The sequence below is a fragment of the Lepisma saccharinum genome, chromosome 11, assembly GCF_977018435.1.
Source record: "Lepisma saccharinum chromosome 11, izLepSacc3.1, whole genome shotgun sequence".
Taxonomy (NCBI): domain Eukaryota; kingdom Metazoa; phylum Arthropoda; class Insecta; order Zygentoma; family Lepismatidae; genus Lepisma; species Lepisma saccharinum.
The window spans coordinates 80,430,880-80,454,723 of NC_139239.1; the positions used below are offsets into that span (position 1 = coordinate 80,430,880).

Sequence of the window (23,844 nt, forward strand, 5' to 3'; positions counted from 1 at the left end):
AAGGGGGGTTGGTGGGGGTTATAACCTCCCCTTTTGGTCCAGTATTTCTAAAAAAAAGAACGTCAATCGCAGGAAAAATATGGCAAAATGAGGACTGACTACTTAAAAAATGTACACATAACCCCTCCCTTTCAAAAATCCTGGACACGCCACTGCTCACACACCTTCAAAAATCACAAAATCAATAAGTATCTTTGTTATGTTGCTAGAGTAATACAGGATATAATTGTAAAGATTAATGAGAATTCCAGGTAGGAATGTGTTGTGTATTTTTCACAGGGGGGACAAAGCAGGCTCTCAGGGAAGCAGTTGCCCCCCTCCTCCCCCAGCTACGGGCCTGCAGGCGGCCATGATTGCTACCTAGAAAGTTAGTTCAGCGCCAACTAGGGCATTCCTACTAGAAATCCAGTTCCGTGTGATAGGGGCTTTAGAGTGGTGCAAGGAAATTACGTTCAACCAACTAGACGGAAAGCGGTGTTCAAGTTCAGAATATTCAACAAATGCCTGTCTGCTGCTTTAAACGGTCATTTGATTAGTTGGCACACACCACGTGAACATACACCATACATACACCGGTCCGGAAGGTAGTGCAGACGGTGCAGGCACCAAATACACTACTTGACTCCAAATCAACGAAGTAGACGACTCGGTGTTGCACCGTGCAACTAGAGTCGTTTTCACGTTCAGAAGACACAATGGGCTCTTATGGGCAATGCTTTTCTTATAGGAAATACGAGCGCGCTGTTGTGAAATTTCTGGATTTACAAATTTAGCTTAAGTAAAATCGTTACCTGCAGTTTTGCAGGAAATTTTGTAGAGAATACGATGGTGAATACAAAAAACTGGTAACTTGCTTACATAATTTTAGATAAATTAAAAACGCAAATTTTCTGTGAAAACAAATTTTTACATTGTTTTCATTCCTAACGTTGAAACAGGCCGCAAAATTGAAGCATTCATTATTAAAAAAATTGACACTGTTTTTTAATTGTCATAGGTGATGGTGGTACTCAGAATTTATCAATACTTTAAAGCATATTTACATTAAAAAATATTCAAATAAAGTATGTGGAGATTTTTTATATTCGTGCAGTAGAAAATGTCGTCGCTGGCCATTTCTTGTTCTGTAATTCCAAGTAAAAACTTCCAGCGACAAAGTTGTGGAGAAAATAATGAAATTATTTTTTATAACCACTCAAAGGTTCCCAGAAATATTACTTCCATGCATTTGAAGTTTCTTTTTAACCCGAACCGCGCGCGAAGTAAGGAGACGTTGTCTGGCCATCTTGAGCTGACTCACCGCAGCATTTCGGCTAATCACCACCAAGTTTTCGAGATGTTATTTTATTTCCATTCAGTAAAAATATGAACTTCATGCAGTTTGTTATAATAGAATTGAAATTACTTAATTTTAATAATTGACAATTATTTCCAATGCTGCTGTTGTGAGCAACATTAGTGCTGTCGCAAATACACGTTGTTTTTGTTTACATTACTGTCGACATTAATACTGAAATGAAGATCACCTTTCAGTTTCCAACGTACACATAAATTCATAGACACCATATTAACTTTTGAAAGGCTTTCCAACACGTGACAAAATATGGGGCTTCAAGATAGAAATATGACATGCCTTGCTTGAGTCATTCACGTCTTTTCATTTGTTTGTTTAGGTTGCAATTTGAATCTAACCCATGTGCCACGTTCCCCTTATTTGAGTGAGAGATCTGCTTTGGTCTGTTTAGACTTTTTCCCTCTCTCGAAAAAGTGTTTTCAGTTGTGTGAGCGCTCAGTGATTTTTACTTTTTTAAGTGATTTCTGAAGTGTCATATTCGTGCATTACACTCGCGTGTGTAGTAATCTCAATGGATCATAGTAAAAAGGATAACTGGAACGTTCACAGTATAATATTAATATTAATAATTACATACAATTATCATTATATATACAAAATATGTAACACCTGCATTGTGAAGGAAGGTCATCATTTCCCGGCGACATGAGCTAGAGCTGTATTGGCAACACTGTGCGGTTTCTCCATAAGAGCAGTTGTGTCTTCTGAACGTGAAAACGACTTTAGACGCTTCGGTGCAAAGAGGGTCAAGTCAAAGCGAGTCAAAAAGTGCAGCCACTATCTGTGGTTTCACAGCCCTTAACTTAGTTCTTTTACGCAGATCCGGTTTGGCAACATTGACAACAGCGGTAAAACCAGATAAGACGATATCGTTCGTCCCAAAGCTTTTCTTCCTTTTTTATCTCTCTGCAATTATGAACTTTCTCCGACAGACATTCATCATCTGCAAGAATATGTGTATAGGTGAGTGATAGGAGTATAGCACTATAACTTGGCCAATATCATGTCTCTTTTTTTTTTTTTTTTTGGTCATGAAGAGTCTTCTCCACGTGGAATGATTGCTTGCTTTAACTTTTTAGGTAAATATGCGATATCGCCCGATCGGATTTCTTCAAATTTACAGGATAATGGAAACAACGGCGCATAATGTTGTTGCTTTACAGAAAATGCAAGTTACTGGTAATTGTCTGTTATATCGGAGACACATTTCTATCGGATATTTTCAGTTTTAAATGGTTCGTACTAACCAATTGTGTATTGCGGAACATAGTTGAAGGTGCCATTATGCTTTTTACACGAAAATAACATCGATTTTTCACATTACGTTTTATTCTTTTGGGTCCTTTCCTTCCGTTGCGGAACATACAATATGGCGCGCACAGCTGTTGATCATCGCGCGTCGTGCTTGTGTTTTGTCGATTGGGAGTGGGTATGCAGTGTTTCAACCTTCTTAACCGAAAAAAATACCTACTTTCGTGTTCATTATGTCATCACAAACCATTGACGGATAGCCCCAAAAACCATTCCCGATAGCCCCAAAAACCATTGACGGATAGCCCGGTAAATATGCGATAACGCCCGGACACCTTTCACTCATTTATTTCCTTAATTTTACCACTGCTACTTACCTATTTTGCCTTGTGGAACATTCTGTTTACCTCCACAAACCATGCATGTTAGCCCCAAAAACCATCCACGGGTAGCCCCACAAACCATTGACGTTAGCCCCAAAATCCATCCAGGGGTAGCCCCACAAACCATTGACGTTACCCCCAAATACCATCCACGGATAGCCCCACAAGGTTAGGTTAGGCCTGTTAGGTTAGGTTCCATTAGCACTCATTTCACCCCTAAATTCATCGTAAAAAGAAAGCAGGGCGAACATAGTTAAAAATAGAAATTTTCGTAAAAAGAAGGCATGTTAGGCAACACTGCAGAGATCGTGTGACTTTCAATGCTCTCGCCATCTGCATGCACACAATGGAAACAATACAATACAATACAATACAATACAATATATTTATTCATCGTTAGACATTGTACAATGCAATAGATGTCGTCAGTTTTTGGTTACATATTTGTTATGTATATATGTAAAAATATAATTATATATATAGAGAGGGATTACATGGAACTACAATATGTTATAGATACTAATATGAGAGTATATGCATATATAAAGTAAGAGTACATAGACATAAGACAATTATAATATTAGTGACGATGAAATAATATAAATATGGCAGTGACAATATCCATAACAATAATTCATAAAACAGGAAATAAACAATACAATACATTCTAGAATATTAAATCAATTTTGGGATGGATTTCGAATTCTTCTAGATTGTAGAAGACCTTTTCTTTTAACCAGGGTTGAAGAACACTTTTAAATTTTTTAAGAGAGACACTGTGAGCAGCTTCTGGTAACATGTTGTATAACTTAATTCCTAAATACTTGTAACTATTTTGTGTTTTACTTAATCTGATTGATGGTGTGTCGAGCTTGTAGCAGAATCTTGTATTGTGTCTGTGCACAGTGTGTCTTGCGTTACAATTATGTACATTTTCTTTTGTATACACTAGACAGGTAAATATATATAAGCTTGGCACAGTCATTATTTTTAGTTCTTTAAAGAGATTTTTACAGGAAACAGACTGATCAAAGACTCCTGCCATGCTTCGTAAAGCTTTTTTCTGCCAGATAAATACATCCCCAGCACCAGATGAGTTTCCCCACAAGAGAATTCCATAAGTCAGAAGGCTATGAAAATATGCATAATATGATTGCAGCAACAAGTCCTTGCTAATGCATGTTCTAAGCTTTTTAAGTAGAAATACCACCCTGGCAAGTTTGGAACATAGGTGATTTGTTTGCGACTCCCAAGATAATTTGGAGTCTAAGTGTAAACCAAGAAGTTTTACAGAAGTGCATTCATGGCCATTTCCTAATGTAAAAAATATTTTCTCTGTTTTATTTTCATTAATTGTAAGTTGATTTGTTTCAAACCAAAAAGTGGACCTTTCCTCTATTTCCTTATCAAGCTTCTGAACTGTAAATTTGTCACTGCCCACCGTAAGGAATGTGGTATCATCTGCATATAAAACAGTCTTATGAGGAATAATATTAGGTAAGTCATTTATATAAATATTGAACAACAATGGGCCGAGGACAGAACCTTGTGGAACTCCATTTTTTATATTTAAGAATTCTGATTTTATGTTGTCTACAGTGACCATTTGTCGTCTATTTGATAAGTAGGATTTTATTAGAGCAAGTTCAGTTTCTTTGATGCCATAGAAGTGTAATTTTTTTATTAATATTTGATGGGAAACAGAGTCAAAGGCTTTACTCAGATCAATAAGTGTTGCACTTACAGAAAGTTTGGATTCAAATGCATCTAACACTGTGGAAACAATGGTTTCATTCGCTTTTACAGTGGATAGATGGGCTCTGAAACCATATTGTGCACTTGTATATAAATTATTATTTGTGAAATAGCTATCGAGTTGATTATATAAACAGTGTTCTATAATTTTGGAGACAATGGGAACAAGTGATATAGGACGGTAATTGTCGGGGCTCGATTTATCACCCTTTTTATACACGGGTATGACGACTGAGAGCTTGAGGCAGGAAGGAAAGTGCCCACAATACATCATCCAGTTTATGAGAATGCAAAGTGGATACTGTAGAATATCAATGATTCTTTTTAAAACAAAGTTCGACATTCCATAGAAGTCTTCAGATTTTGAATTATTTAGTTTTTGTGCTGCTTTTAAAATATCAGCAGGTTGGGTCTCATGCCACCGGAAGTCAGTTAAAATGTTACCGATGTCTTGTGACATGAGATTATTATATTCATAATCAAATTGATTCATAGAATTGTGGTTTATATTCAATTTGTTACCTACCCTGACAAAGAAATCATTAAATTCACTTGGAGTAATCGGAACATTTTCTTTTCTTCTGGGTTTCCCTCTGCCTAATTCTGCCTTAATGACATTCCAAGCTGCTTTGCATTTATTATTGGAGTTATTAATAAATTTATCATTTGCTGTGCATTTAGCTTTTCTAATTTCTGATCTGTAAATATTTCTTAATTTGAGATATCTGTTCTTATCAACGTTACCATTTTTAAATCCATTATAACACATCATAAGCAAGATTTTTAATTTACTCAAGTGTGGATTATACCATTGACCTAAGTGCCTTTGTTCGCGTTTAGCTTTAATTGGTTTCTCCTTTTTTTGGACTCTAGGACAGCAGTCGTTATATATATCAGAGATGGTACTCATAAATTTCTCAAATAATGCATCGACATTTGCACTTGAGAAAATTAAATGAATCCAATCAACGGCTTTTAATTTGTTTCTTAGTATATTCAGCCTGTTATCATTAATTAGTCTAACAGATTTAATTTGTTTATGTATAGTATTCAGAGGTATATTATTGTTCAATTTTAACCATAAGCCTTTGTGGTCCGTTAAATAAAATGTATTGAATATCCCTATCTCATAGCAGTATTTGTCTAGGTTTGTTAAAATGTTATCTAGACAAGAGTCTAGTCTTGTTGGCCTATTGTTTGCGCAGTAATAGTTGAAAGATTTTAAAATATTTAGAAGATGTATTTGCTTAGGGGTACTGTTTCGAATGTCAAAATTGATGTCTCCAAGAATAATTATTTTATGCTTGTTAAAGTTTTTGTCTAGGTACGAAATAATATTTTGCACACACTGAATAAAAAATTCTACATTACTTTCAGGTGCTCTGTACACGGAGATAACAATTGTTCTTAAATTTGGCAGTGACATAGCAGCCACTTCAAAACACCATTCTATGCAAAACTGACTAACATCTAAGATTGAAAAGCTGGTATCTAGGTTGTCGCTGATATATAGTGATACACCACCATGATTTATATTTGATCTGCAATAGCCAGTAATTAACCTGAAACCTGGAGGTACATATATTTGCAATTCTTCATCCCGTAGCCAGTGTTCGTTTATGCTTAAAATACAGTTATTTATTCCCCCCATTAATATTTCTAGTTCATCTAATTTATTTCTAATGGATCTAATGTTCAGATGCAGTAGTAAGATATCATTTCCATTACAAGGTGGTATCCCTAACTTGGCTTGCCGTAATAATCGTGTTTGAATATTTTCGTGGATTAATCTTGCATCATAATTATGAATTGGATTGTCCACCACCCGACTCAGTGAGGGCCTGTCTTTGCTTATGAGGCCGGGTGGGGCAGAAAGTTTCCCTGTTTTGGTTCCGACTCTTGCCATTTCAGCTCGATAGGTTTGGAGCTTTTACTTTGATTTGCACTATGATTTTTAATTATCGTACATAATTGATCACATACTCCCTGCTTACCTGACCAATTTAAATGCAAACCATGGTTTGTGTGTTTATCATTCCCTAACCTACTTATATCTAACATTTCTACATTCTTATACTTTTTACACAAATATTTGATTTTCCTGTTTGTATTATGTACTGCAATATTTACACACGAGTCAGACCGCAGATCATATCTATGAGGTATATTTACAACAACCACTTTCGACATGGCCAGATCATTCAGTTTCTCTTCCAGTGTTTCTGCAACATCCTGTCCTTCGTTGCAGGCCACATTGTTTGCACCAGCCATGATAACTATACAGTTTCTTTCCAAATTTACAGGTTTTATGCCACTTACGATCTCTTGTATTTTAGCTCCAGGCTTGATAACACCATCGACTGGAATTTCACCTAGTTGTTTCTTCATTACACCTGCTAGACCTCTGCCGTGACTGTCTGCAAAAATGTGCACTTGCAGATGACTAGGTTTTTGCCTATTTCTCTTCTCAATTTTCGTTGGATTTACTGCTGAGGCATATTTACAAAGATTGCCTGTATCTTTCACTGTACACGTGTCTTCCACTGGGAGTTCCTGCAAGATGCTGAATCTATTCTTGTTTATGAAAGTTACAGTTTCGTTGCTTTTGCTCGATTTTCTGCCATGCTTCACAACTTGTGTCCATGTGTGGGTGGAGTCATTACATTTGTTTCTTTTTTCGATGGATTCTAGTTTGTTTCTCAGCATTTGATTTTCATTTTTTAGTTCCAAAATATCACTTTCAAGTATTTTAACAATTTCTAGAAGAGTTGAACCATCATGATCTTCATTGTCCTTTGGGGAGATAGTATGGCCGCCATCTTTGATGCACTGGGGACAAAACCATTCAGTATTTTCTTCAATTCCTTCATCTTTCGGCACATTTCCACATCTAAAATGCAGCCACTTATCACATGAATCACACAAAATGCCGTTTTTTACTACCCTCTTACACTTAGCACATCTATCATCACACTTTATACGTAAATTTGTAGGAGCAGATACACACACATCTACGCTAGTCGGCGCCATTTTCAACGGCATAATGTGACAGGCAATGCCAATTTCTTACGTAAAAAGTGATTAATTCTTGTTCGGCAGCATTAAACTACGAAGTTTTTACTTTCCGTGAAAGAAAATACCTCCAAGACTGTCCACAATGCTATAGAAACTCATTTCAGTAAGTACTTTCTCCTGAAGAAATCCGTCCGGGCGATATCGCATATTTACCGATAGACCCACAAACCATTCACGATAGCCCCACGAACCATTTCCGGCAAGGTTAGGTAAGCATAATTAAAAAAATAAAATTCTGGGGAAAAAAAGGCACGTATGGATACACTGGCAAGACCGCATGACTTTCGACGTTCTCGCGCCATCTGCAGGTACATAATGGAAACAATGGCATAATGTTGTCGCTTTGCACAAGATGCAAGTTTATTATATCAAAAGTGCTTATTTATTATTGTGCAGCATTCTACGGTGCGAAAATACCTCCCAAGAACTTTCAAAATACTACAGAAACTCATTTCCGTAAGTAGTTTCTTCTGTAAAATTGAAGAAATGTGTCTCCGATATAACAGACATTTACTCCATTATGTACCTGCAGATGGCGCGAGCGTCGAAAGTCACGCGATCTCGCAAGTGTTTCCAAACATGCCTTTTTTTAAGAGATTTTTTTTTTTTTATCTAAGCTTACCTAACCTAACCTTGCCGGAAATGGTCCACGAGGCTATTGTGAATGGTTTTTGGGGCTATCCGTTAATGGTTCGTAGGGCTGAAAACTTCACCATAGAATGCTGCAGAACAAGAAATAATCACTTTTTATGTAAGGAACTTGCATTTTCTGTAAAGCGACAACATTATGCCATTGTTTCCATTATGTACCTGCAGATGGCGCGAGCGTCGAAAGTCACACGATCTCGCTAGTGTTTCCAAACTTGCCTCTTTTTTTTTACTATTTTTTTTTCTTTTTTTTTTTAACTATGCTTACCTAACCTTTCCGGAAATGGTCCATGGGGCTATCGTGAATAATTTTTGTGGCTATCCGTCAATGGTTTGTGGGGCTATCGTGAATGTTTTTTTTTGGGGGCTATCTGTCAATGGTTTGTGATGACATAATGAACACGAAAGTAGGTATTTTTCGTTTAAGAAGGTTGAAACACTGCATACCCACTCCAAATTGACAAAACACAAGCACGATGCGCGATGATCCATGACGAGTGCATGCCATATTGTCAGTTACCCAAGCGAAAAAGAACACAAATAATGACTCGTAATATGAAAAATTGACACTATTTTATGAAAAAAGGCATAACTTCACCTCAAAAAATCTTCCGCAATGCAGAACAGGTAAGTATCAATGCTAAAATTAACAAAATAAACGAGAGCGGTGTTCGGGCAATACCCCACAATTAATAAAAGGGGGTTGAAAACACTGACAGGGGCTTACGTCATCAAACGTACGCAGCATGCAGTTCATGTAGCGAAAGCAATGGCAATTGTGCGTCGGTGAGTTATTTCTCTTGAAAAATACATGATTTCCTGGTCAAATATATAAACGATTAAAGAAAATACCTCTACGAACGTTGGAAAGCTTGCAGAAACATTTCTCTAAGTAGTTTCTTCTGTAAAAATGAAGAAATGTGTGTCCGATGTATGAAACTGCTGTTACCCACTTAAGGTGCTGAGTTGATTTGAAAAGATATGCACCACATACTCTAACTTTATTTATTTAACCTCAAACTGCCACTAAACATTTTACAACGAACTCCATATATAAAAGATAAAACACAATATGTTAGTATAAATTCAGTTTTCAGAGGCGTTATAAATTGTACGGGATAATTTTCACTCTAACCGAACCAAACCTAACCTAACCTTATCGGAAATGGTTCATAATGTACAATGTCCACTGGTGACGAACACGATAGTAGGTATTTTTCGGTGAAGAGGGTTGTAAACACTGCATACCCACAACTTGAGTCAAGATATGTCCGCCATATTGTGTATGTGAGAAATTGTGTTTGTTTTCGTGTAAAACCATAATGGCACCTTGAACTATGTTCTGCAATACACAATTGGTAAGTGCGAAACACAAAATATCCGATTTTAATGTGTCTCTGATCTATGAAACTGGTACCGTTTTTTCTTCTGTCTCACTCGCAATTAGTTTGACTTTTAAAAGCTTCCAGCACAATTTCTTCGATGCTATTGTCTCGGGTCAGTATAAAACAGGCCTGATATTGAAATTGTTGTGAATACACACTGTGTGAAATTTCATTTTATTGTCGCCTTGGACACTAACTACGGCCCAAGTTCCTTTGTTTTATTTGCTATTTCATCATGTTACGCATGCAGTTTTTACATGGTTCGATTTAGACTTATTACGTCTGTTAACACATACTGTGGAGTTTTAGCGATTACTTATGATTTTGTTCAATATATGCTTTCGTGGTTATGTTAGGCAGGTCAGGTTTGGTTCTCTTAGCATCAAGATAAAGTCCTTAAATGCATTCTACTAAGGTTCCAGTTTACTTCTACATTCGTTCCCACTCTTCTACGATACTTACAGTCTCTTGTCAAGGGAGAATACCTTGTCCATGGGAAGCGCGCGTGCTTGCTTAAGGTGATTTTAAAGTTGTTTTTCAACATAAATAACTCTTTTTTTTTTTTTTTTTAAATCCAAACAGTGCTCATTACTTTAAGGAAGGTTCAAATTTCGTGTGACAGTGATTTCCAAAATTCTACGATAACTAAGTCTTTCTGCTAGGAGAATTTGAAATAAATCCTAAAACAATCTGAACCATTACCGTAAGGGTTTTTCAAGTTTTAGAGAATGTTGTCACACCATATCTTGTGCAGAATCTATTGTATTCTTGCTTAAACGTATTACCAGTGACTTTCGTGTATTATCCCCCCCCCCCCCAAAATGGTAAGAATGCAGAATACAGAGAATGTCTCCAATTTTGTTAATATTTGGTATACTAACTGATTTTGGCCTTCTAATCACGAATCTGTTGTTAAAATGCGGGGGTCACGTGTAGAAATTGTACATTATGCACGGGTAGTCCCACGAACAATTTCCGGTTAGGTTACATTAAAGCTTAGTTAAAATTTTGTTTGTAAAACAATGTGATACAGCTCTAAAAAAATTCACTTATATCAGCTTTTGTCCCGATTTCCACACATGACCCCCGCATTTTAACAATAGATTAGTGATTAGAAGGCCAAAATTAGTTAGTATACCAAATATTAACGAAATTGGAGACATTCTCTGAATTCTGCATTCGCTCCAAAGAAGTTTGGGAGACTGCTAATCACATAATTTTTCGCCTCTCTTGAATTACATACCATTTTCTTTACACTCCTGGCAACCCTGCGCTACCTGGTATTAGCGTTGCTTCCGCTGCGTTCATGTCGCTCACTTCTGATTTCAATTCGGTGCTAAGATCACCAACGTGAGTTACTAGAAGGAAGTTACTTTCTTTCTTAAGATTCACTGAACTTGCAGTGATGTCAAGAACTGGCTTTAGAAAACAAGATATTAGAGAAAGAGACTTGATTGTTAATGCAATCAAAGTGTGAAGCCAGAGTGAACAATTTCATGCAACTCGACCTAATATCCAAGAATGGGACAGTCACAACAAAATGCTTATAGTTCGTCTGCTACGAAGAGTCACAGCATGGAATCTTATCACTTACAGCTGTCGGGATTCCCCGATGGTGCATCCTTGCCTTGTAATCAAGGGGTCCCGGGTTCGATACCCGGTGGAAGCACATAATGGTTTTGATCCCACTTTAAACTGTAGGTCCAGTCCTGATTAACCTTTCTGTGCATAAAGTGGACTTAAAACAACAATTCAATCAATTCAACGTACAGTTGTCCTAACTGTACGTACACACACAATTCTAGTGACAACTCTCCAGCCAAGGATTCTATTTGTTCATTCTGTAGGACACTTGATCATTGACAGAAATGGTGCAGGAAGAGAGAGAAGTTTATTGGAAACCCAGTAATAATAATAACAGAATAAACTTCTGATCATGAAAGTTTACAGATGTCATCTCCTCCAAGTTCACTCTGCATCCAAATGTCTGAGCTCAGTAGATACATAATGTCGTCTCTTGCAGTTGTGATTTGCATACCATCAAATCATCCACACGTTCCAAGGTCAAGAAAGATCCTCATAATAGGTGGCCAGAAGCTTGATTCATAGGTCAAATAATTCACATGGACCACTTCTCCTTGGCCTGTTACTTGTGGATGCTTACAGGCGCTGGGTAGATGTCTGGTCAGTATCATTGTTATATACAACGTAGACCGTACGCTGGATTCTTTAGTCATGATCGTCTATTGGAATTCCGCAAACTATTGTGTCATGTGTAACGCTCCAACAAAGAGTGTAAATGATCTCATACAATTTATAACACCTTTGAAAACTGAATTATGTTTATACTAACATATTGTGTTTTATCTTGTATATATGGAGTTCGTTGTAAAATGTTTAGTGGCAGTTTGAGGTTAAATAAATAAAGTTAGAGTATGCAGTGCATGTCTTTTCAAATCAACTCAGCACCTTAAGTGCAACTATGTGTGTTTGAATACACAACAAATTGTTTCCAACGACTGTCCAGCATTCAGCAGCCTTATGTTCTGTTCCTTTGCCAGCAGATTGGGATTGAACACATTACAATACCGCTATATCACAGTCGTAGCAACGGACTCTCAGAGAGATATGTATGCACAGTCAAGAGTGGATTGTTAAAGGTGTTACACAAACATCCACATCTAACTTCTTTACAATTTGATGCCAAGTTAGCAGAGTACCTGCTGTTTTATTAGGAATTCCTGGTTGGGAGGGCAATGTCAACTTCCTATAGTCTGTACTGACCTACAGTCCAAGAATATGGTCGGACCATGCACATGATGGCAGGGGTGCCTACGGGTGGGTTTGTGGATCCAGATTGCATCCACCCAATTATTATTATTATTTTTTATGGAAATTTGACAATACAAATTTCAGCATTGGACAGAAGTTGAACTTCGTTAACATGTAATAGTCACTTCGTATACTGCTAAGGGATGGGTAATAAATGTTATTTAGGGAGGGGACAGTGCCCAGTTCTTATTAAGTTTCAAATTGTCAGGTGAATTCTTGTGTGAATGTGAAGCATTATTTTTTTTGGCAGGGGACACTGTAAAACTCTTGACTATCATGTTAATTCATATTATCATGGGATTTCTACTGGGGTGGGAGAAGAGATTGAGCATTATATGTGAGGGTTGAATATCCAGATGTGGATATCAATTTCAGGTCTTAGATTGGCACAGAATTTCCATAGTAAGGGGGATCGAACTTTGAATATTTAGCACTTTAGTATATAATTCGTATGATGTTCATTATTTAGGTTGTCATTTTTCTATACCATTTGGAACTCGTATGGTATCAAGTGGATTTTACTCTGTATTATTCACTAAGCAGGGTGGCGGTGAGTGTCATTACAATCTGCCTTTGTTCCTTCACTCCTAAAACTTATCATCGGATACATGAAAATTTATTGAAGTAAAATATAGTATCGACTACTGAACAAGTCCATGAGTAACTATTTTTGTTATTTAGGTCTTTAGGATAATGAGGATGAGTGATGGTTAGACAACACATTAGCTATGGGGAAAGGCAAGAGGGTGCCACAAATGGCGAGGCAAAGTGGGTGCTGAACGAGCAGAAAGAGAAACATTTGGAAGGAGGGAAGTTTGTGGCACCTTGTGAAAATATTGACTCCTTATTAAATTGTATTATTGCCAGTTTCGTAATAAATACCCTAAAAATTCTCTTGCTCGCTTCGCTCGTTCTCGAAGTGACCTCTCCTAAAAACCTACATAATTTTCATGGTTCACATTTTTTAATAATATTAATATTGGGAAAGAGTAAATATTACGGCATCCTGTGAAAGTGTTGGCACCAAGTTACATTAAATTAATATTCTTGTAAGTTTCCAAAGAAATAGATATAAACATTTTCCAGCTTGCTTCGCTCACAATTATCCATGTTTCACATCTTGATAAGATGATTGTAGAGGATTATACTGTAGCTGCATTACGATTTGATTTGATTTGAGTTTTGTTAATTAGTGTAACTTTTCTTCCACTTTGGGCTGATGGCAACGATGAGAATGAGCGATGATATGATGAAATTGATGAAGAGACACTCAGAAAGAACACTCATGCACCAGCCCTGAATTCGAACTCATGACCTCTGGCATCGTAGCGTGCTGTGCTAAGCACTCTTCCACGAAGATTGGCTGCTGCATTACCAGACAGGATCACTATTCTTTTTGTTGATTAATAACAGTTTTAAAAATATAATCCTTAGTATTTGTATACTACTATATGAGGGTTGTTTGAATATTTTAGTAAATTTTTATATGATGCCACAGTCCATTAGGTAAATAGACCACTTTAGTAACAGCCCAAAAAGTGCTTCTTCAACAGGAAAACTGGTCATCTCACAAATAGAGCGTGGCAATGGCGAAATTCTATGAATTTTGTTTTGAATTTATTCCCAATCCAGCCTATTTGCACAACTTGGCCCGTGCGATTTCTTCCTGTAGGTGTAGCATTTTAACGATGGTCTTTTATTAGAAATACTACTGTGTTGTCTATTCTGTGTTGTAATAATTGTACTAAATATACTACATAGTAACACATTGTAAATAAACCGATACAACAGAAAAATAAATATTATGTAAAATGTGCATTTCTAACTTGCCGCAAGGAATACACTTGAGATACAATCTAGAAAATTTGACTGAAATACTCTAGGCATAGGAGGAGAATTTGTTGCAGGAAGCACCAAATTATATTTTCACTGTCTACGGCTCTATGTATGAAACAATAATTGAATCAGTCATATGAAGAAACCAGTTTTTGTTAAGACAACTGCAACACAAACATTTAGTGTGCCCAACTAGCTTACGCAGGGTCAAGAAAATAAAACTACTAACACCAGTGGTGTGCCCAGTTAGATTTTTCTATGTTATCATTAAGATGTGGGCTTTTTATTATCTAACCAATCAATGTGTTTCTTAGCTGAATCTGCATGTTGAAAATGTACATTTTAAGAAATAACTCGCCCATTTGACATGCTATTGCATTCAAATTAAAAACAGTTGCAACATATTTGTCAAAATAATTTTGGGGGGATTATGATAAACGAATTGGGGAGAACTGCATCCAGGGTCTTGGGGGGAATGTGCACCCCTGCATGATGGTCTTACCAGAGATGCCTAGAAGACAGACTGCTCCTTTCATGAAACTCAGGAACAACCACAACAAGGCTCATAGACATTCTCCTCAGCTGCCAATACCAAATATCAATTGCCAATGCACTCATTGCAGGCAGAGATTGTAGAAAGAGTGGAACTCCTCTTTATAAAAGTATTCTTTAGCAATGGGACTCGACAAGTTGTACATTCACATTTGATATGTCACAGTCCAGAAGCATGGGATGATGATAGTCCATTCGGACTAGGAGGTACTGCATGAGATCGAAAATCGGACTCCAAAACTACCCCACCACAACCAGACGTCTGTAGACATCAGCCCCAAGATGCCCACGCTACTCTGTGACATTATCCACATTTCCTCATGTGCCTAGGAGGTTGATCAGGATTGAAGTGTGGTTATCTTCGTTGATTTTTTTTTGTAACTTAGTGAGGAATGCAGTACTTCCTCCTAGATGAAGAAACAAATTACTGTTACCATGCAATAGTCTGTGAAACAAAGTAGTAGTTGGAATGTAGTCTCGTTAATATGTAAAGTTGTATCATGCAATAACAGGCCTGATTTTTTTGTGGTAATGCTTGCACAATGCTGACAAATTACTCAATAATTTGCTTGTTATATTATGAAGGACTTATCTTTTTGTGCTTCATCATAATGAACCTCATGCTAAAGGTTCATACTGCACGTGATTATTTCTGATTTCTGTGAATACTCAGACAAAAAAAACTTGTCATATAAATGTTGGTGGTTACATGTAGGTCATTGTAAAAAAAAAAAAAAAAAAAAAAAAAAAAAGTTGAAACGAGGAAATGATTTCACAATAAAATAAAATTGTTTAATTTTTTTTAGAAATAATGAAATATTATGTCCTTAAGGAACCTAATCAAATACTAACCTTGGTATAGTTAATCATAAAATTAAAATTTGTAAAATTGGCTTATCCACAGATTTTCAGAAATTGTTCACATGTAATCCATAAATTTGCAGTGTATTTATTAGGAGCCCACTAGGATGGCAAGTTCATTTTTTTTATGGAAATAACAAAACCAAGTGTACCTATCAGTAAGTTAAATTATTAATTTGGTAAACAAGAGATATAGGAAAACAAAAAAATCTAATCTACAATAACTCACCTTAAAAGGACAGCTGAGTCCAAAATTACAAATCCTTTTATTAATTTGGATTCAACAAATGATAAAAACATGAAATATTCCCTTCCATGGACATTTTGGTCCACGTAGGGGACAAATTTTTATTTTTTTTCAATACTTAATGGAAATTCAAGTTAGGCAAACAGAAATTTTCAGATGAGCTCTGTAAATAATGATTACATTCAAATCATATTAATGAATAGTTTGCAAAATTCCTTGCCTCAAGAAGTTTGTCCACAGTGGAAATGTGATCTCAACAAAGTTGGAACCGTTGAACTTAATCCCACAAATCTCACATAAAAGGCAATACAAGCACCTTCAACTGCTTGCACGCCACTCACAATGGCGCCCATTCCCTCAAATTTCTTGATGTGGAGTTAACGATGTTGCACTCTGTGGATTATTATACAAATTTTTGACCAGTGTCCACGGAGTGGAAAATTACCTGTGGGACTTTATATTTTTACATTTTACTCAAATAAGATCATTTTAAAATTATTTTTTGATACTCTTACGGGGTTCCAAGGTGATTATGAAATTAATCACAATATATTAGAACTTAACTTGTATGAAGGAAAGGATGTTAAAATAGTCCATATCCATAAATTTCGAATGCACAGTCCAGAGGGAGAAATCTACATATTCTGTGTAAAATTATGAAGAGAGGAAAAATTATTTCTGGAAGAAAGATAGGTGATGAATCATGTAACTAATAATTAAATTAACTCCCACTGGAAAAAATTTTAAGACCTTTTTTTTTAATGACTGTCGTACAGGGTTTCTTTCAACCCCTTTTTGAGAATTACCCATAACAGTATTTTCTGTTATAGCTCTTTTCTATAATTATGTGTGTTACATAATTTAGAACTACATAATTTGTATTCATGTCCAGATATTATTAGAATAATTAAATCAAGAAGACTTAGGTGGGCAGGCCATGTGGCACGAATGGGAGAGGAAAGAGGAGTTTACAGGATTCTTGTTGGGAAACCTGATGGTAAGAGACCTGTAGGAAGGCCAAGACGAAGATGGAGGGACAACGTTGAGATGGACCTAAGGGAAATCGGTAGGGATGGAAAAGAGTATATAGAACTTGCTGAAGATAGGGAAAGATGGAAGGCCTGTGTTGCAGCAGCCATGAACCTTCGGGTTTAAGAAGGCTAGGGAGTTAGTTAGTTAGTTAGCTCTTTTCTACTCTTATGGCCGGCACTCTAGCAAGGTCTTCAGATTCTTAACCAAATTAAAAAAATGTGTGTTTATTTGACAATAGTTCTGCCTTGGTCAGCATTTTGAGTGTTCTTTCTTTGTCTTTGTTCTAAGCTCAGCTGTGTTGTTCTGTTGCACTTCTAAACCATGTAATATAAAGTTAACGTCAGTTGCATGCTTGGAGCACAGTTGTCACCTATGTGCCCAAATATGTAACAAAAATATCAAAGCGTCGAAAGACACCAGATTCAGATGTCATATGGAAGTAAGTCAGTGAGAAAGTGATGTGTGTTAGTCACGAAAGTAAACATGACACTGCTTCCGTTGCTACGTATTTAGGCATGTGGGTCACCCAAACATGCAAATACATGTTTATAATATTACTTCACTTACAAGTGCAGCAGAGAAAACAGCTGAGTTTAGAAGAAAGACAAAGAATGTTAATCAAGCATGTATATTTATTTCATGATAAATTTCATACTTCAAACATTGTTAAAGGGTTGGGTGTCAGGTTTCACCCATGCACCTAAATGTTACAGAAAATTAATTCTAATGCAGGGTTAACATCAGGGTGGATAAAAATCATGATTTCTATTTAAAAAATACTTTTTTATTATTTTTTTTCATTTAAATCTGATTTTTTTTGTCAATGTATTTGTTTGAAAACTATGTTCAAAATTGCTTGCATGGTTTTTGGCAGCATACATACAGATATACTTTGTTTTATAGAAAGGATTTTTTTCTGGTAAATGGTCCTGTAAAAGATTTGAACAGTTTGATTAAAGCAAATAAAAAAAAAATATATGTAAACAAACATTTCTAACCTACTATGGAAATGTTTGTTGAGTGTCTTGAGTAATGTTTCTTCCAGTGAAAGTAAAACATTCTGGATGTACTACATATTTGTACAGGGTGGCGACAGACCTGGAAAACCGGGAAAAGTCAGGGAATTTGAGGTGTCAAGAAAAGTCAGGGAAATGTCAGGGAATTTCGTCTTCATTGACTTTTTTTTTTAAAAAAAAATATTTATTTAAATATATCGTTATGAAATTCTGCACGGGAACAGGAAATCTTGTTTGTAAGTTTCGGCCTCAACTTTTAGGCCCCTTTTATGTGCAACACAACCACGGCGCCAGAAACCAGTGATGACAGGAGGAGAGAGAGAGAGAGAGAGAGAGAGAGAGAGAGAGAGAGAGAGAGAGAGAGAGAGAGAGAGAGAGAGAAATTTCTCTCGCCCAGGCTTCTCGGCGGGAATTTTAAATTCGAACACTCTTTGGAGGAAAATTGTTATAACTCGGGCACTATGGGAGCAATCTACTTCGGATAACTTTTGTTTTTCAGCTAAAACATCATCGCATGCATCCGTGTACAATTCAGAACACCAGACCGAGGAAGGGGGTTTGGGGGGGGGGCACATCCCCCGAATTTCAATGGAAAAAACATATAAATCTGGAGTTTGCACCCTGCTTTGGGAGAAGGCGCGACCTTTAATATTCTTTTCAAAGAATGGACATTTCTCAAGAGAATGAAACATGTTTCATGTTCTTGGGTGCCATACAAGTTGAATAATAAGCCAAAATGTGAATATTTTTCTTACGAAAAATAGGTAATTTGCATTTTTGAAGGAAAATTGTTATAACTCGGGCACTATGGGAGCAATCTACTTCGGATAAGTTTTGTTGGGCAGCTAAAACATCATAGCATGCAACCGTTCACAATTCATAACGCTGGACCGAGAAAGGGGGCTTGGGGGCACGACCCCCGAATTTCAATGGAAAAACATAAAAATTTGGAGTTTGCCTCTTCTTCCCCCGCTATTGTGGGGAGAGGGAGCAAACTTTAGTATTCTTTTCAAAGAATGGACATTTATCAAGAGAATGTAACATGTTTCATGTTCTTGGGTGCCATACAAGTTGAATAATAAGCCAAAATGCGATATTTCTTTTACGAAAAATAGGTAATTTGCATTTTTGGAGGTAAATTGTTATAACTCTGGCACTGTGGGAGCAATCTACTTCGGATAAGTTTTGTTTTTCAGAGAGAACAACAGTGCATGCAACCGTGTACAATTGACAACGCCGGACCGAGGAAGGGGGCTTGGGGGCGCGACCATCGAATTTTAATGAAAGAAAACCACAAAAATCTGTAGTTTGCCCCCTCTTCTCCCTCTATTTTGGGGAGAAGGCGCAAACCTTAGTATTATCTTCAAAGAATGGACGTTTCCAAAGAGAATGAAACATGTTTCATGTTCCTGGGTGCCATACAAGTTGAATAATGAGAGAAAATGTGAAACTCCGTTCGGAAATGTGGCATGTATATGTTGCGGAGTGGGGGGGGGGGGGGGTGAGAGACGGAAGGTTGGTCATCAATGTGAATTTCCCAGCCTTGCTCCAGACCTGTGTCAGAGTTTCGACCCAAACATAAGAGTATGAAGGTCCAAAGCACATTCATTTCGTAATCAGCACCATGATACCATGGTATCATCGGGGGAGTAAAGGTTAAGCCTCTAAATATTACGTGGAAAATGCATTGAATTATAATTTTTTTCTTGTCCGTATGGGAGTAGTAAGGGGACTTGTGAACATATGGAGGGGATAAGAGCGGGTGGCGCCGTCCGATAGTTGTCGGACGTCGTAGTAAGGCATTTTGTTGGGCAAACTGAAGGAACATGGAAACAAATAGGTTCCATTGATACATACGATTTTTGTCGAATATCGCCACCCGACAAAGTAGCTCACTACAACATGCGACAGAAATTGCATGGACTGCAACATCCAACAAAATTCGCATGCATAAACAAGAAGAACTTTAGACTGCAAATATTCTGCTGGAATTTTATTACTCTTCTGGCTCACTTCACCTTATTTAATGTAGCAGTGCTTACGAAGGACTTTTTTCATCATCCTGACGTATTACTGGTTTCTCACAAGTTAATATACGTTTACAATGACATTGCACTATTCTTAGATATCAAGAAGAATCCAACCAAATGGGATATATATTGAATACTATCACGAAAATGTGAAACATAAATCTGCATTGGTGAACGTTATAAAAATTGGCAAGTGCATGCTCCCAACCTCAAATTTACTGCAACACTAGTATTGCAATGAAATTAACGCCACTCTCTGTCCTGTCTGTTTAAATTCGTGAGAGATGGTCATTAATATCTCACTGAGTAAGGTTAATGTCCAATATTATTAAATAAAATACTAATAATAAATACGTAAATATTTTAATATCATATTTACTCGAATCATTCAATCATAAAAGCAAATCACTTTCACTTTCAAGAATTGACTTTTCTCTGCCAGCCCTGCTAAATTTTCACTTTCCATCTACTGATTTATATGAGGGGTGGTCAGAATGTAATTTCCAATTAGTAGAGACATTGATTTTTCGCAAACATCAAAAAAGTGAAAAATGGTAATTGCTGCAAAGTTATGTTTAGGAATGTGCAGTGATATCTGGACACATATTTCACCCGTTCGAAATATCGAAATAATGCGAATTGTGGGCGTTTTTAGCAATTTTTTAAAAAAGAAATGTCCTAAAACAACAAAAAATTAAATGAAATCCAACATTCTTGTCTTTTCTAGGCCATGTTTGTGTACATAGAACATGCAAGTTTTCCAACATTTTACTCAAGAGTAAACTATAGAGTTATACGTACATGGAATAATTCCAACAGCCACATTAAATCATGTATTTCCAACGATTTTTTTCAACTTCTATAAAAGCCATTTGCATCACAGAGCAAAGTGGCAGGGTTCTAACAGGAGATCGAGTGCGTATCTACCGTCACACGGGAGCCACATCTTCGTATTTGTCGCACGAGATATGTTTTGAATTACCAAGCTAAGTGTGCACCATCGGCATTTGTCGAGCGAGTAATAATGGAGCTCAGTTGTTAGGGCGTCTGACTACTATGCGAGAGACCCGGGGTCAATCCCTTGCGGGGTAGAACCGGGATGTTTTCCACCTATTCAAACTGCTCCGGTGCCCACCCAGCATCATATGAAGCTGGCACTTTGAGGAAACGTTGAGGGATAAAGGTAGCCAGGAGCGTGGAGCTGATCACATCACCCCCACCTTCAGCCGTGATCAAGAATATGTGGGGCCCTAACTCCACACCCCTATACACCCTCATGGAAAAGTGCAGGGGAGCACATTACTTTTACTTCCTCAAAAATCTGCTCCAACATATCAAACTGTCACGAAAATACGTAGACCATGTGACCTACAATTTAAAATAATAGTTTAAAACCACAATGGAGTATTAAGTTTCGGTATATTTGGCAGATAAATGTTCTAAAACAGAAACGCGAATTTTGGGAAACGTAACACTAACAAGTCAAAAATGATAATGCCAATTTTTGGTGCCATAATATATCGGTATCTGTCACGTGAGATTGATTGATTTTATTTTTTTGGGTGCGTTGCCATTGATTTTAATTTTTTGGGTGCGTCACCACTTATGGTCATTATGCACCCTTCAGTATATACGGGGAAAATTACATTTTCTACAATCCTTACCTTAAAATTAAAAAAAGGGGTATGGAAAATAACTTTTCCAAAATAACTTTCAATATATCAAACTCTCACAAAGAGGCATAAGCCATGTGACTTACAATTTGAAACAGTAGTTTAAAAACACCATGAAGGTATAATTTGAGATATTTGCCAGAAAATGCGCTAAAATGAAAATGTGAATTTTGGGAAAAGTAACACAGTATAGTAAAAAATAAAAATAAGAAAATACACCAATTTGAAAAAAAATATCAAGGTCCCTACCGATTAGGCATAAATAAAACAAGAATATCAGTTGTAATTTATTGCATTAGTAACAGTGAGTCCTAACCTAATTTTCGGCATAATCACCACCGTTGTTCTGGCATTTGTCGTAGCATGGCACTAAATTTTGTATGCCCATGGCATATGTGTCTGACAGCAAAGACTTGAAATATCTCTACCGCAGTGTAGCTGTCAAATCCTTGTCCTTCCAGAAACCTCTTCAGTTAAACAAAGAGATGAAAGTGGGTACATTCAAGGCGAGTGCTGTACGGGGAGTGGTCCAAGATCTCTCACCTGAAGTGGTGCAAAGGGTCCGTGTGTACTCAGCTGTATGGGGTTGTACACATTCGATTGGCCTTCCGTGAATTGTCTGCACCATCGTCTGACCACACTATCACTCATGACATCCGGTCTGCACACCTCACACGATTGCAGGTGGCTCTGTGCCAAATTCTGAGCGTGCAATGTAGGCTACATCGCAGTCGGTGGGAGACTGTTTGAGAGCTGCAATCTTTAACCTAGAACTGTCCTAAAACGGCTGCATTGCAACTGTACCGGATTACAGCTACATGCCACTTCTTCCTGCCTGCATGTGTGTGTGTCGCTCTCCGGCCACTAGTGCTGCGTATAGGCACCATTGGAGCTTTTTTCAGGATGCCCCTCGTATATGAACTTTCAAAAACTATTATTATTAGAGTGTTCCTGTTTTAATGTGTGGTTAGCTAAATCAGGTACCTATACAATGTAATTCTATAAATTCCTTGCGTTAAATTTCTAATACCTACGTACCCTTTTCGTCAGCATTAATGGTATAACTGCATGTTGTCAGTTTCACAGTACTTCACTTGGATATACTGTACTGAAGCAGAAATCCCATTGATAATGCAAGGAAATATAACACTTCCTTTTGTACAATTCAATTGTTTCACTTCTATGCAAGAGTTAAGTTGTTTGCTTTACAGAGAAGAGAGAAGTAGCTTATGCATCGAAAAATGAGTCTGCACTCGTGGTTCTTGCAAGCAGAGGGTTCCAAACCTCATTGGAAATATCAACATATAATACCGAGAATGTATAAGGAGACTGATAAATTACAAATTGTATTTCTTAATCAATCACTCTTCACTCTTATATCATTTAGTCGTAACTTTAAAAATAATCAAGTATTTTATTTTAAACTTACTGCGTATGACAAAATTCCGTAATCCTTCCCTAGCTTGTGAATTGTAATAATTTTCCAAATTCACTATTTTGCAGTTTGAATTCAAATCATAGAGAATAAAGAAATTAAGTCAAATTCATTGAAGATAATATTGGTACTTAACAAAACCATACGTAGAGCTGTATGAGTATATTATTTCCATTTGCAAAAACATCGATTTAGTTTAGTTTGTAATTGTCAGGGAAAAATGTAAATTTTGTCCTGGAAAACCTGGAAAAGTCAGGGAATTTAATTTCTGCTTGTTTGTAGCCACCCTGTTGTAACTTAAAATATTTTTTATAATCTTTGTAGCTGAATTTTGGCAAATTTTTTAATGATAGTTTGCAAAATATCAGCTGCCATGTTTATGTACAGTTTAATGATAATGACACTCTTTACGGTTTAACATGATTAGTATTTTGTATTTTATTCTACACAAAGTGATTGCTATTTTTGCCTATAAAAAA

General features: G+C 36.8%; 1 protein-coding gene across 2 annotated transcripts in view; it reads left to right on the forward strand.

Annotated features, from left to right (window-relative positions):
• The first annotated feature begins 2,177 nt into the window (after positions 1-2,177).
• Positions 2,178-23,844, forward strand: part of LOC145994941 (F-box/LRR-repeat protein 4-like) — a 28,281-nt gene continuing 6,614 nt past the window's right edge. Inside the window, exon 1 of one of the 2 annotated variants that reach the window (XM_083131453.1) lies at positions 2,178-2,317. The gene's annotated coding sequence lies outside the window, so the exon portion shown is untranslated. Of the gene's footprint in view, positions 2,318-11,574; positions 12,036-23,844 lie in introns of those variants that run through there. The other variant, XM_083131454.1, reaches the window with a different exon arrangement.